We start from the raw sequence: 12,873 nt of genomic DNA, 5'->3' as shown, positions 1-12,873 counted from the left end.
TGCTCAGGTAGGTGAGCCACAGAACTTCTCTCCCCCACCACCCCTGACAAATGTCTTTCTCTCTCTCTCTCTCTCTCTCTCTCTCTCTCTCTCTCTCTCTCTCTCTCTCTCTCTCTCTCTCTCTGTTTCTCTTAGTTTTTCTGGTGTATGATTATTTCCTGTGTTTTCATGGGTGTACTAAATCTTCTTGGATCAGAATTTTCTTTTTAGTAGCTTCTGTAGGATAGATTTGTAGATAGGTATTTGCATTTTATTTTATCCTGGAATATTTTATTTTTCCCCATCAATGGAAACTGAAAGTTTTCTAGAGATATTCTTGGCTGGCATCTGTGGTCTCTTAGAGTCTATAGCAAGATTCTTCAATCCTTTCTATGTTTTAAGACAACAGTTGTGGGTACTTTATTTTAACAGTCCTAGGAAATAAATTATTTTAATAACAAGAACTTCCTTGTCAAGTTTTTACACTCCTTTTTAAGAAATCAATACACACTAACAATGGATTTTATTATTTTTGGTTCCAAATCTCAGAGCATAGATGCTGATTGCGTCATTACTCGCAGGGAGAATATCACAGAAACATCCATACTGTGATTAAATGAAGCCATTTCCACAAAAGATCGACCTGTCATTTACCAGCTGCTGGAAGAAGGAATGTCAGTTTTCTTTAAGAATGTGGCCCTTGGTAGGTTGACAGTGTTCCAGGGGATGACCACACACCTAATAGCATATGGACAGCACAAACTGGATGTAATGCATTAAAAAACAATGAGGACACAAAGTATATGTGTCAGTACAGGAGGGGACCTGAGGGAATTGGGAGAAAGAAGGGTGAATATGATCAAAATAAATGACATGAAATTCTTGAAGAATTATTACAAACAGTTTTTAAAGGCAAAGAATTGTTTATCTCACAGCCTGAAGAGCTATCCCCAAAGTGATTACTAAATAAATATATTATATATATATTATAAATATATATATATATATTTCTCACAGTAGAATTTTCTCAGAAAAGTGTGTACTTCTAATGACAATTGTCAGGCATCCTACAAGAACAGATGATGAAGGTTAGTATTAGTTTTCCAAACCCTGAAGGTGTTCCAAACTTTGAGTTCCAGAAACATGAGATCTGAAAAAACCTCTACATTGATTCACTCTTTTTTTTTTTTATTTGAATTTTCTGATTTGACTTCTCAATGGCTACAATACCGAGTACAGAATAACATTAATTCCAAATGAACAACAAATCTTGCTGTGCACTGAAACATGAAGTCAATTTATGTCAAATGCTGTTGCACGGAGATTGAAATTTAATCAACAGAAATTTTACCAGTGTATCTATGAATATACTTAGCAGAACAGTGTTTTATTTTTTAAGCCAATTCTAAAAGGAGAAAGAAAATAAACGCAGTTAGCGTAAGTTTTCTTTTTATCCTTTTCTTTTCTCTTCTCTTTTTTCTTTTTTTTTTCCTTCTGACTCCAACTGGAAGTATAATACATTATATACTGGCTCAGAGGGTGAATTTCATTTCTACTTTCTCAGCAGCCGCCGATTTGAACCTGATTTGAAGTGATTGTTTTCAAGCAGTTAGTGGTATACGTGCATTTATTAATGGGCAGGTAGAGTCCCACTTCTCCTTCAATACTACTCTACTTATGGAATCTGGTTTTCGAACCTCTGAATGTACATGTATTGAGAGAAAATGGTGTCTGATTATTTCAGTACCCAAGTTAGAGGAGTTTTAAAGACGGGGAATATGAACACTTCACGATTCTTTATCTTTTAGGTTTGTGGACCACAATGGAGCTGGAGCCCAAGACCTTACCCATGCATTCTCGAACTAAACTACATTTTCTAGCCCTTAAGGGTTCTGCTTGGGTGAAGGTAGTGGTTTTCTAATATATTGTCTAAACTCTTGAGCAAAATTGTGAATAATGTAGATGTAAATCCTGCAACAAGGAGTAAAGGGTTGTTGAAAGAAATATTTGAAAGAGAAAGATAAAGTGGGAAAGGTTAAACAAGGAAGAAAGTAATCAAAGATGAAATTTTAGACTAAGGCTTCACTATGCCTTGATCTTGAATAAAGTCTCTTGCAATCATGTGTTAAGCATCACTTGGGTGTAGAAAGAGCATGCCTATTCACAGGATCTTCTATCTGTTCTTGTATCAAAGCAGACCCGAGGACAGTGATCCAATGAGAATTATAGGTGTGTTCTCAGAAAAGTAAAAATTAAAAAAAAGGTAAACAACACTAAAATATGTTCAAATTGATTGACTATTATGTAATGATATTATTGTGTCAAGGGTATTCTAAAAGAATTTCACTGGGATAGGCTAACGGCTCACTTATTTAGCTTTGTTCCAAATTTAGGTGGCTTGTGTTAGCCTTCTGCTATGTAGCCCAGTGGCTTGCCTACACTCCTGAGTCACAACTCAGGCTGGTATCCAATGTTCTCAGTTCACCCAAACATGTCTTAGAGAACCCAACAGACACAAGTCCTGTTTCCTTCTTTATTTGAAATCTGATTGACCTGTGTCACAGGCTTTAATCAAAGACTAAATGTTATCTTTGATAATAGTGCAAAGCTGAAGTTTTTAAAATTCATTATTTTATATACATAATGTTTTAAACATTAGAAGTTTAAAGCCTACTTATTAAGCTTTTAATTATGTATGCAAAAAATCCAATTAATAATACCATATTTCTACATATTTCTCTGCCATTGTAACAGCTGCTCTTTTCCAATTGGGATTTATATATTTTTAAAAGACACAGTCATTGTCTTGATCACTTTCTCTATAAGATACACTTTTATTTAGTCCAGCTTTCTGCCAGAAAAACTGCTGAGGATAGAAGCTGAGTAGACATTGCTAACCAAAGCCATGTCCACTGGTACCAAGATGATGGCAACAGAACCCAAATTACAGATTTGCACTCCACATAGACTACACATCTATGTGTGCAAAAGCTCTTCTCCTAATTAATCCATATATTTGTGGGTTCAGAAAGGCAGGCCAGCTGTCTTTCCACTTCATGTCAAGCTACATATTATTCCCCTCTTTCATTTATAGTGCTTTCATCTTACTCCTAATGGATCAGTGGCTGAATCCAGTGGCTTGGGGCACCTAGAGTGAAGACTCTGGGAATGGACCTTTAGATTCAATAAACCAGATGTATTGATTGATTCTTGACCAACTCTGAAGAAGACATAATTCTTCCACATCAAACTTCTTTATGAATTTTCAGGATCTGGAAAAATATTCCAAATAGACTATATTGTAACAAAGTATTATAACAAGTTATTATATTTTCTAAGCAAAATGGTTGGGATTTGGCAGCTGGACAGGCTGTAGGTCTTCTTTCTTGGCAGGCTTTGTAAGTGTTTGTGTGTGTGTGTGTGTGTGTGTGTGTGTGTGTGTGTGTGTGAGAGAGAGAGAGAGAGAGAGAGAGAGAGAGAGAGAGAGAGAGAGAGAGAGAGAGAGAGAGAGAAGCCAGTTGTAGAATAAGTCTCAGCACTGACTCAGTCTTCCCATCCAGCTTCAAGAAACTGGTACCTAAGACTTGACACGAGGAAGTTTCAACAGAAGTTAGGATATAGCACAGGAAGACACTAGTGTGCTGAGATATCAGCTACAATTATTCCAACAGCATTGTTGTGGGTTCATTTCTGGGTCTTCAATTCTATTCCACTGATCTACCTGCCTGTCACTGTAGCAATACCATGCAGTTTTTTATTTTTAAATCACAATTGATCTGTAATACAGCTTGAGTTCATGGATGGTGATTCCCTCAGAAGTGCTTTTATTATTGAGGATAGAGGCTACACCTTACCTGAACCCTGAGAATGGATAAACAGTGGAGAGGAAGTATGGACTCTCCCCTGTGCTCAGGAATGAGAGCTCTCCTGTAGCTCTTTATGGTGCCCAACAATCTCTCAAGCCTCATTTTAATGATGGTTCTTAAACAGTTTAACCTCTCTTTTATCCCACCACCCACCATGGGTAGTAGAAAAGAAAGGATATAGGGGAAGTGGACTTGTTTAGAAATGTTCTTTGGAATCACTCCCCTCTGTGTAGTCTGGAAATTGGCAGTTCAGTTTACAGGTCAGAAACAGCAGCTTGATCCACTCACAAACACTTCATGTATACACAAGCTTTCCAGTTCTGTGGTGTCAGGACAGCAAATATGAATCAGCCACAATGGCCCTAACTAGTAGAGACAGCCAGGCTTTAGCCTCAGCAGGAGTCAAAAGTTCAACAGGAACACCAGGAAAAGGTCTCAACTGCATCTCTCAGCAAAGCAAAGAAAGATCAGAGAAGACTTAAGACCAAGAAGTATGTAGCTTCTTGAGAAGCAAGCCAAGCTCAGCCCTCATCATTCTCTGTGAAATCATTTTTTATACTCTTTTGAAACATCACATGTTTTCCATAGATCTTGTCTCAGCACATGAGTCTGTATCATCTGACATCATTCTGCCAATCAGCCAGAATCTGCAGAAGCAAGAAGTCACAGCATACCAGAAGGTGCTTTTTGGTATATTTCTGTTTATGGAGCCCTGACAAATATAGCTCAAATAAATTATGTAAGGCAGACCAGTACATGTATGTTGTTACTTCTTCATCATGTGTTCTTTCAACTGCTTGCTTTAGCAGAAAATCCTTTTACCTGTGTCTGCTTCAAATGTATGTTCCTTCACATGTTCGTCTTAGCCTTTTTTTTTTTTACCTGTGTCCACTTCAGGAAAACACTCCTTCATGAGTTTGTACTAGCAAAACACCATCCAGCACAACTGACTCTCCAAAGAACCCTGAAGTTTCCTCTTTAATTTCCCTTCACTATTTTTTTTGTCTATTTTAGAATTTTATACAATTGTACTTATAAAACATGTATGTGGGTTATTCATCCTCTAAAATGGTTCACAATGATCACTGTCTTTTAGTATTCACAACCCTTTTGTAGTTATTTTCAATGTTGACAATCAACATATAGAGAAATGACTCTTGGTATTTATACTGACTAGTTTTATGTCATTTTGCCATAAATAAGCCAGAGTCATTTTAGGAGAGAGAATCTCAATTGAGAAAGTTCATTCACTAGTATGCCATGTGGGCAAGCTTGTGGCATATTTTCTTTTTTCCTTTCTAATTGGATATTCTCTGTATTTACATTTTAAATGTTATCTTCTTTTCCCACACTCTCATTATCCCTTCCCCTCCCCTTGCCTCCATGAAGATGCTCCCTTTCCCAAACACCCTTTCCCACCTTAGCACCTTGCCATTCTCCTACCCTTGAAAAATGAGCCTTCACTGGACCAAAGGCCTTTCCTCCTACTGATACCAGACAAGACTGTCCTCTGCTACATATGCATCTGGAGCCATGGGTTTCTCCATGTGTACTCCTTGATTGGTGTTTTAGTCCCTGGGAGCTGTGGAGGGTTTGGTTGGTTGATAATGTTCTTCTTATGAGGTTGCAAACCTTTTCAGCTCCTTCAGTCCTTTTTCCAGCTTCTTCATTGGGGTCCCTGTGTTTGGTTCAATGGTTATCTGACAGCAGCCTCATCTGAATGAGTTAGGAAGGTCCAACTAACCATGGTCAGTATCACCCCTAGGCAGGTGGTCTTGTGTGCAATTAGAAGGCAGGCTGAGAAAATGATGAAGGTCAAGTCAATAAACAGTAGTCTTCCTTGTTCCTGCATTATATTTCTGAGGGACCATCTGCTGCCAGATAAAGTAGACATTGTCTTTCCCATGTTACTTTTGGTCATGATGCTTTATTAAAGCAATAAACCACCCTAAGACTCAAGCTCTTCTTGGATACTTGCTCCAAGGGGTTACTTGTTCCAAGGAAAACTACTTAGTGGCCCTATAGAGGAACTCATCTAGCAAGGAACTGAAACCTCCTGCCAAAAACCATGTATGACTTGGAAACAAACGTTCCACCCTCAGTCAAATCTCAGATGACTGCAACTCCAGCTGAACCTTGATTAAAATTTCAAAACAGTTTCCGAGCCAGAACAATCTACTTAAGACATTCTCATACTCTCAAACCAGCAAAGTGAGGTATAAAATGCTTTAAGCCACTGAGATTTGTTGTCATATTGGTCAGAAACAGAAAGCTAGTGTGGCATTCTTTTCAATTTAGCTTCTGTTGGTCAATATAATGTTTTGAGATTTGTTGGTGTTGGTGTTGTGGCTGGGAAGATGGCTCCACAGAAGAATGAAGCTCACTTCACAGCACCAATATTATGTGGCTTTATTTGCCTGAAAAATCTGATGCCCAGTTATTGTCTCCATGGGCACCAGTACATACACATATGTGCATATGCATGCACACACACACAAAGACAAAAACAGACCCCCCACACACAAACACACAGTTAAAATGTTTAAAAGTCTTGAAACATTGGAGTGGGCTAAGCATCTGGGGACCAGTGTCCATCTTAAAAGAAAACAAAACCCTAACACTTGACCGACAGATGAACCCAAGCTGCACTCAAGTACCAGGAAGGATTCTGTGTCTTGTCCTTGGCCTATACTCCAGAGTTACCCCTGGCTTCTTCCTAGCAGATGTATTTTCAGACCATTTGTGATTTTTCAGTGTTGTTTCAGACCACCTACCTGTTGGTTTACAATAGTCATTCTATTGGATACTTGCTAGGCTAGGCACCCCTTTACTTACTCCCATTTCCTACAAAATTTTGTCCTGTTGAGGGTTCAAGTATACTTTGCCTTTTCGTCCTCCTGTCTCATGGTTGGGTTTGAAGAGAGTCCAAGCATGAGCTTGTAATGAAGATACCCTAATGAAATTACATCAGAAAGAGCTCCTGGTAGGTTTTTGGGCTTCACAAATGCTTCCTAGCACAACAGCTTCAGTAGTTTGTTGTTTTGTTCTAAGACTCCATTGCATGACTACAACCAAATTCACTCTCTAAATATTGCACTGATTAGTTCATGCAGGACACTATACTTCAAATTTTGGCATCATGAACTATTGATTATTTAATGTGAACATTTTTGAGAAATGCCACATGTATAAAAACTCTGACATGCCACTAAAGCAGGCCTCCTGTGACAGGATCACTCTATGGAACACCAGACTAAGGAGCTGGACATGAGAAGCTAATGAAAATAGACTCTCTGCCATCCATCCTATTTATTTAGAATCAAGATGAAGATTTCTAAAATATAAGGATATTCTCTATGAATTAGAATAAAAGTTAGTCATTAAAGACAACATCCCTAGTATGGAATTGCTCCCGCAGAAATGTGTTTTCAAATAGCTTTCTCTGCCAATTCTCTTCTCTCCAATATCACTATACATAATGACTCAAAATCCTTTCCTACTTCTTGTATGTCTTGAAATTATTACTATTATTTGTTGAAAATCATATTCAAACTAGAATAAAAAGGCATACTCATCCCCAGGTGTTTCAAATATATATATATATATAAACATGTTTTTAAAATTTTGTTTATTTTTATGATAATTTGTCTTTTATAATAGGATACTATTTAAACTAAGAATGTAGGTAGGAATTTTTCTCCTCCATTATGCCATGAGAGAAAAGGAATATCCTTATTTCTGAAGGCAAAGAAATATTAAAGGAAATCTGAACCCATGGGACTTATTAAGTTTTCTGTAGTGTAGAGTTTCTACATCACATAGCCAAAGGACTATCCTATTTCTCTAGAACTTTTATTCTTTAAGAAAAAGTTTTTCTCACTGCTTTCTGCAGTAATTGGGATTGAAGCCAGGGCCTCTTCCAATACTAGGCCAGTGCTCTGATACAAAACTATGTTCCAATCTTTTCTTTCTTATTTTTATTTTTAGATATATTCTAATTAAAGTTGGGCTAGAATTCCCTCTATAGCTCAGGCAGGCATTGGACTTGTGGTCCTTCTGCCTTTGTGTCCTTAGTGTTGAGATTATAGACCTGTACATCTAGGTTCTAAGTCATTCAACTTTAAATGTTCTTTGGGCTTCCTTTAATTATTAGGATCACTATTTGTTTAATATATCTAGTTGACTTTTTTATTGATTTGTCTTTGTACAATTCAAGTTCTCAGAAAGGTAGAAAAAAATAGTTTACTTCCTCCCACAGTTCAATGAATTTTTAATGTGTATTTGTATTCTACCATGAGCTTTCTAAACTGCTGATCAATACTAATGATTTAGCTATAGGTTCGTTTCTTTTGTCAGTTTCAAAAATTAATTTCAGGTCAACATTCAAAGTAATAGGTATCATTATGGCATCTATAATCCACAAGCACATATACCATACTTTGTTCTCATTTTTTCCTTCCTCCAATACTCCATCCAGTGACTCCTCCCTTTACCTGCTTCCATTTTTTCCTACTCTTTGTTTCAGCATCTGCTTTCCTAAAAGGTGTATTTCATTCTACTCTTTCTCCCACTTCTCATAAGTCATTTTTCTTGCTTGACATAATCACCTTTCTACATTCATGACCTGAAAATACAAATGTATAAAAGAATACACACAAATAGTTTTAATGTGAGAAAAATGTGACATTTCTCATTCTGAGTCTGGCTACCTTAATTTGAATGAATTTGTCTCATAGAATTTCATTGTATATAAGTACCACAATTTTTATTCATTTATCTCCTGATGGTTTTATTACCTGGCTATTATGAATACTGGTTTGATGGATATAGATGGTGTCCAGGTTACTTTCTGTCATCTTGACTCAAGTATTATCTGGGAAAATAAGTACTAGAAGGCTAACCTGGGAATATTTTCTTGACTAATGATTGATATGGAAGGTCCAAGCTCACTGGTGCAGTCCCTAGACAATCTACATGAAAACAACTGAACAAACCAGTAGCATAATTTTTCTATAACCTCTGCTTCAGATCTTGCCTTAAGTTTTTTACCTTGAATTCTTTCTCTGACCTCTCTATCTCTGGATAGACTATAATCTGCAAACCAAACAAACAGTTTCTTCCTCCCCAAGTTGCTTTGGTTATGGTGTTTTATTGCAGCAGTAGAAACCACTACTAAGGCAAAAGGGAATAACTCTTTCCCATTCTTTTCCAAGAATTATAAAATATTTCCTGAATTTCTTTTATAGAGGAGAGCTTGAATAAGACAGAGTATTTCTTCTTTGACTACATACTAACATTCTATGTATAAAAAACTGAGGCCTGCTATTTTTTATCAAATATTAGATCAAAGTAATTACTTTCTAGCTTTCCTAAAATGACTTTTGGAGGTGTATTTATAAAGCTGCTTACAAATATCCTGGTTGCCCTTCCAGAAATTTGATACAATCCTGTACCCCTCATTTTTGAAATTTCATATGGTCTTGTACATTGCAAAATTAAGAAAATGAGAACAGTTTAGGTGCAGAACAGGCACTCAGACCATCTGCTACCAGGAACAGTGGAGATCCAGGGACACAGGCTGGTGAGAAGGTATTCCGAGTAAACGGGGAGCAGAGAGATCTCTACCAAGCATGTGGGAAGGGCCCCCCCCCCGACTTGGTTCAGGGAACCAGTAACCCGGCATTGGGCTATCTGTTCCCAGCCTGTGGCCATTAGATGCAGAACAGGCACTCAGGACATCCGCCACCAAGAACACACAGAGATCCAGGGACATAGGCCAGGTACAAAGGAGAGGTGAGAATGAATCACTGACAAGGCCACATATAAATACAGACAACAAGATGGCAAGAGGAAAGAAAAAAAACATACCCCAGGGAAACCAGGACAACCTGGCAACACTAGTACCCAGCTCTCCCATCAAAGCAAACAGCGGAATGCAAAACACTCCAGAAAAAGGAGAGTCAGACCCAAAATCATACCTCAAGATGATCATAGATATCCTTAAGCAAAAATGGAAGTAAAGCATTAAGAATTAGAAGGTTTTAAAGAGGAAACAAGAAAAACACTCAAAGAACTCAAAGAACTAGAGGAAAACAGAACCAAAGAAATGAAGGCCTGTAAGAAGGAATTTAAAGCAGAAATGGACACAATAAAGAAAACACTAAAAGAGACAACCCTAGAGATAGAAAACCTAAAAAATAAATCAGGATTCACAGATGCAAGCATTTCCAATAGACTACAAGAGATAGAAGAGAGAATCTCAGGGTTCAAAGATAACATTGAAAACATGGACAAAGGAGTCAGAGAAGATGTAAAAACCAAAAAGCTCCTAACCCAAAATGTCAGGACACAATGAGAAGACCAAACCTAAGGATAATAGGAATAGAAGAGGGCGAAGAATATCAACTAAGAGGCACAGAAAATATCTTCAAAAATTTTAGAAGAAAACATCCCTACTCTTATGAATAAGATGACCATGAGCATAAAACAAACCTACAAAACTCCAAATAGGTTGGACCACAAAATAAATTCTTCCCGACATATAATAGTCAAAATGCCAAGTTCCCAAAGCAAAGAATACTAAAAGCAGTAAGGGAAAAAGGTCAGGTAACATATAAAGGCAGTCCAATCAGAATCACACCCAACATCTCAACAGAGACTGTGAAAGCTAGAAGAGTCTGGACAGACGTCATTCAAACCCCAGTAGAGCACAAGTATCAGCATAAGCTGTTATACCCAGCAAAACTCTCAATCACCATAGATGGAGAGACTAAGATATTCCAAGACAAAACTAAATGTACACAATATCTGACCACAAACCCAGCACTATAACAAATTATAGGCAGAAAACCCAATACAAGGAGGGAAACTACATTCGAGTAAAATCAAAAAAAAAAAAAAAAAAAAAAAAAAAAGAAAAAGAAAAAGAAAAGAAAAGAAAAGAAAACCAAAAGAAGTTGGTTTTCACACAATTCAAACTCCAAAAGCAAAAATAGCAGGAAACAGCAATCACTAATTCTTGATATCTGTTAACATAAATTGATTCAATTCCCCAATGAAAAAGTATAGGCTATCAGACTGGATACATAAACAAAACCCAGCATTTTGCTGCATACAGGAAACTCATCTCAGAGACAAAGACAGACACTCTCTCACAGTAAAAGGTTAGGAAAAAACTTCCAAGCAAATGGCTCCAAGAAGCATGTTGGAGTGGCCCTTCTAATATCTAATAAAGTATATTTTCAACCAAAAGTTATCAAAAAAGATAAGGAAGGACACTTTTTATTCATTACAGGGAAAACTTGTAAGGTGGAACTCTCAACCTTTAACATATATGCTCCAAATACAAAAGTATCCATATTCATAAAAGAAACCATACTAAAGCTCAAAAAATACATTTTACCCCACACAATAATAGTGGGAGACCTCAATAACCCACTCTCACCAATGGACAGATCATGGAAACAAAAACTGAACAAGGACACTGTAAAACTAGCAGAGGTTATGAAACAACTGGAATTAATAGATATCTACAGAACATATCATCATAAAACAAAAGAATATACCTTCTTCTCAGTACCTCACAGCACCTTCTCAAAAATTGACCACATATTTGGTCACAAAATGAGCTTCAATAGATATAAGAAAATTGAAATACTCCCATGCATCCTTTCAGATCGCAATGGTCTAATCTGGTCTTTAATAACAACAAAGACAACAAAAATCCCACATACACATGGAAACTAAACAACGCCCTGTTAAACGATAGCAGGGTCTAAGAAGAAATAAAGAAAGAAATTAAGGATTTTCTAGAATTCAATGAAAAATGAAAACACCACATACCCAAACCTGCAGGATGCAATGAAAGGAGTACTGAGAGGAAAACTCATAGCTCTGAGTGCTTCCAAAAAAACAAACAAACAAAAAAAAAAAAAAAAAAAAAAAAAAAAAAAAAAAAAAAACTGGAGAGAGCATACACTAGCAACCTGACTACACAGTTGAAAGCTCTAGAACAAAAAAAGCAGATACATCCAAGAGGAATAAAAGGCAAGAAATAATCAAACTTAGGGCAGAAATGAAACAAATAGAAACAAAAAGAACCATTGAAAGAATCAACAAAACCAAGAGGTGATTCTGTGAGAAAATCAACAAGATTGATAAACCCCTTGCCAGACTAACTAAAGGGCAACGAGAGACTATCCAAATTTACAAAATCAGAAAGGAAAGTGGAAAACTGCTTTCAAAATCTTTACATTTATCTCTTTTTTAAAATAAAGTTGTTCAATAAAAAACAAAAAAAGCAAAACAAAAAACATGTCTATAAAACAAAACCGCTTTCAAAATCTTTACATTTATCTCTGTTTTTAAAATAAAGTTGTTCAATAAAAAAAAAAAAAAAAAAAACAAAACAAAAAACACGTCTATAAAAAAAAAGGAAAGGAAAGTGGAGAAATAACAACTGGAACTGAGGAAATTCAAGAAATCATCAGATCCTACTACAAAAGCCCATACTCAACAAAGCAGGAAAATGTGGAGGAAATGGATGAATTCCTAGACAAATACCAGATTCTAAAGTTAATCCAGGACCAGGTAAACCATCTAAATAAACCCATTAAACCTAAAGAAATAGAGACAGTCACCAAAACCTCCCAACTGAAATAAGCCCAGGTCCAGATGTGTTCAGTGCAGAACTTTATCATATATTTATTGACGACCTAATACCAATACTCTGCAAATTATTCTACAAAATAGAATCAGATGGAACACTACCTTACTCACTTTTGGGGGCTACAATAACCCTTGATCCTAAACCACACAAAGACCCTACAAGGAAAGAGAACTTCAGACCAATCTCACTTATGAACATTGATGCAAAAATACTCAACAGAATCCGTGCAAACCGAATCCAAGAACACATCAAATTGATCATTCACCATGATCAAGTAGGCTTCATCACTGGGATGCAGGGATGGTTTAATATAAGGAAATCCATGAATGTAATCCACCATATAAACAAACTAAAGAAAAA

This window comes from Micromys minutus (assembly GCF_963924665.1).
Source record: "Micromys minutus genome assembly, chromosome: X".
Taxonomy (NCBI): Eukaryota; Metazoa; Chordata; class Mammalia; order Rodentia; family Muridae; genus Micromys; species Micromys minutus.
The sequence above is the reverse complement of the archived record's forward strand: the minus strand, read 5'-3'. Positions refer to the sequence as shown.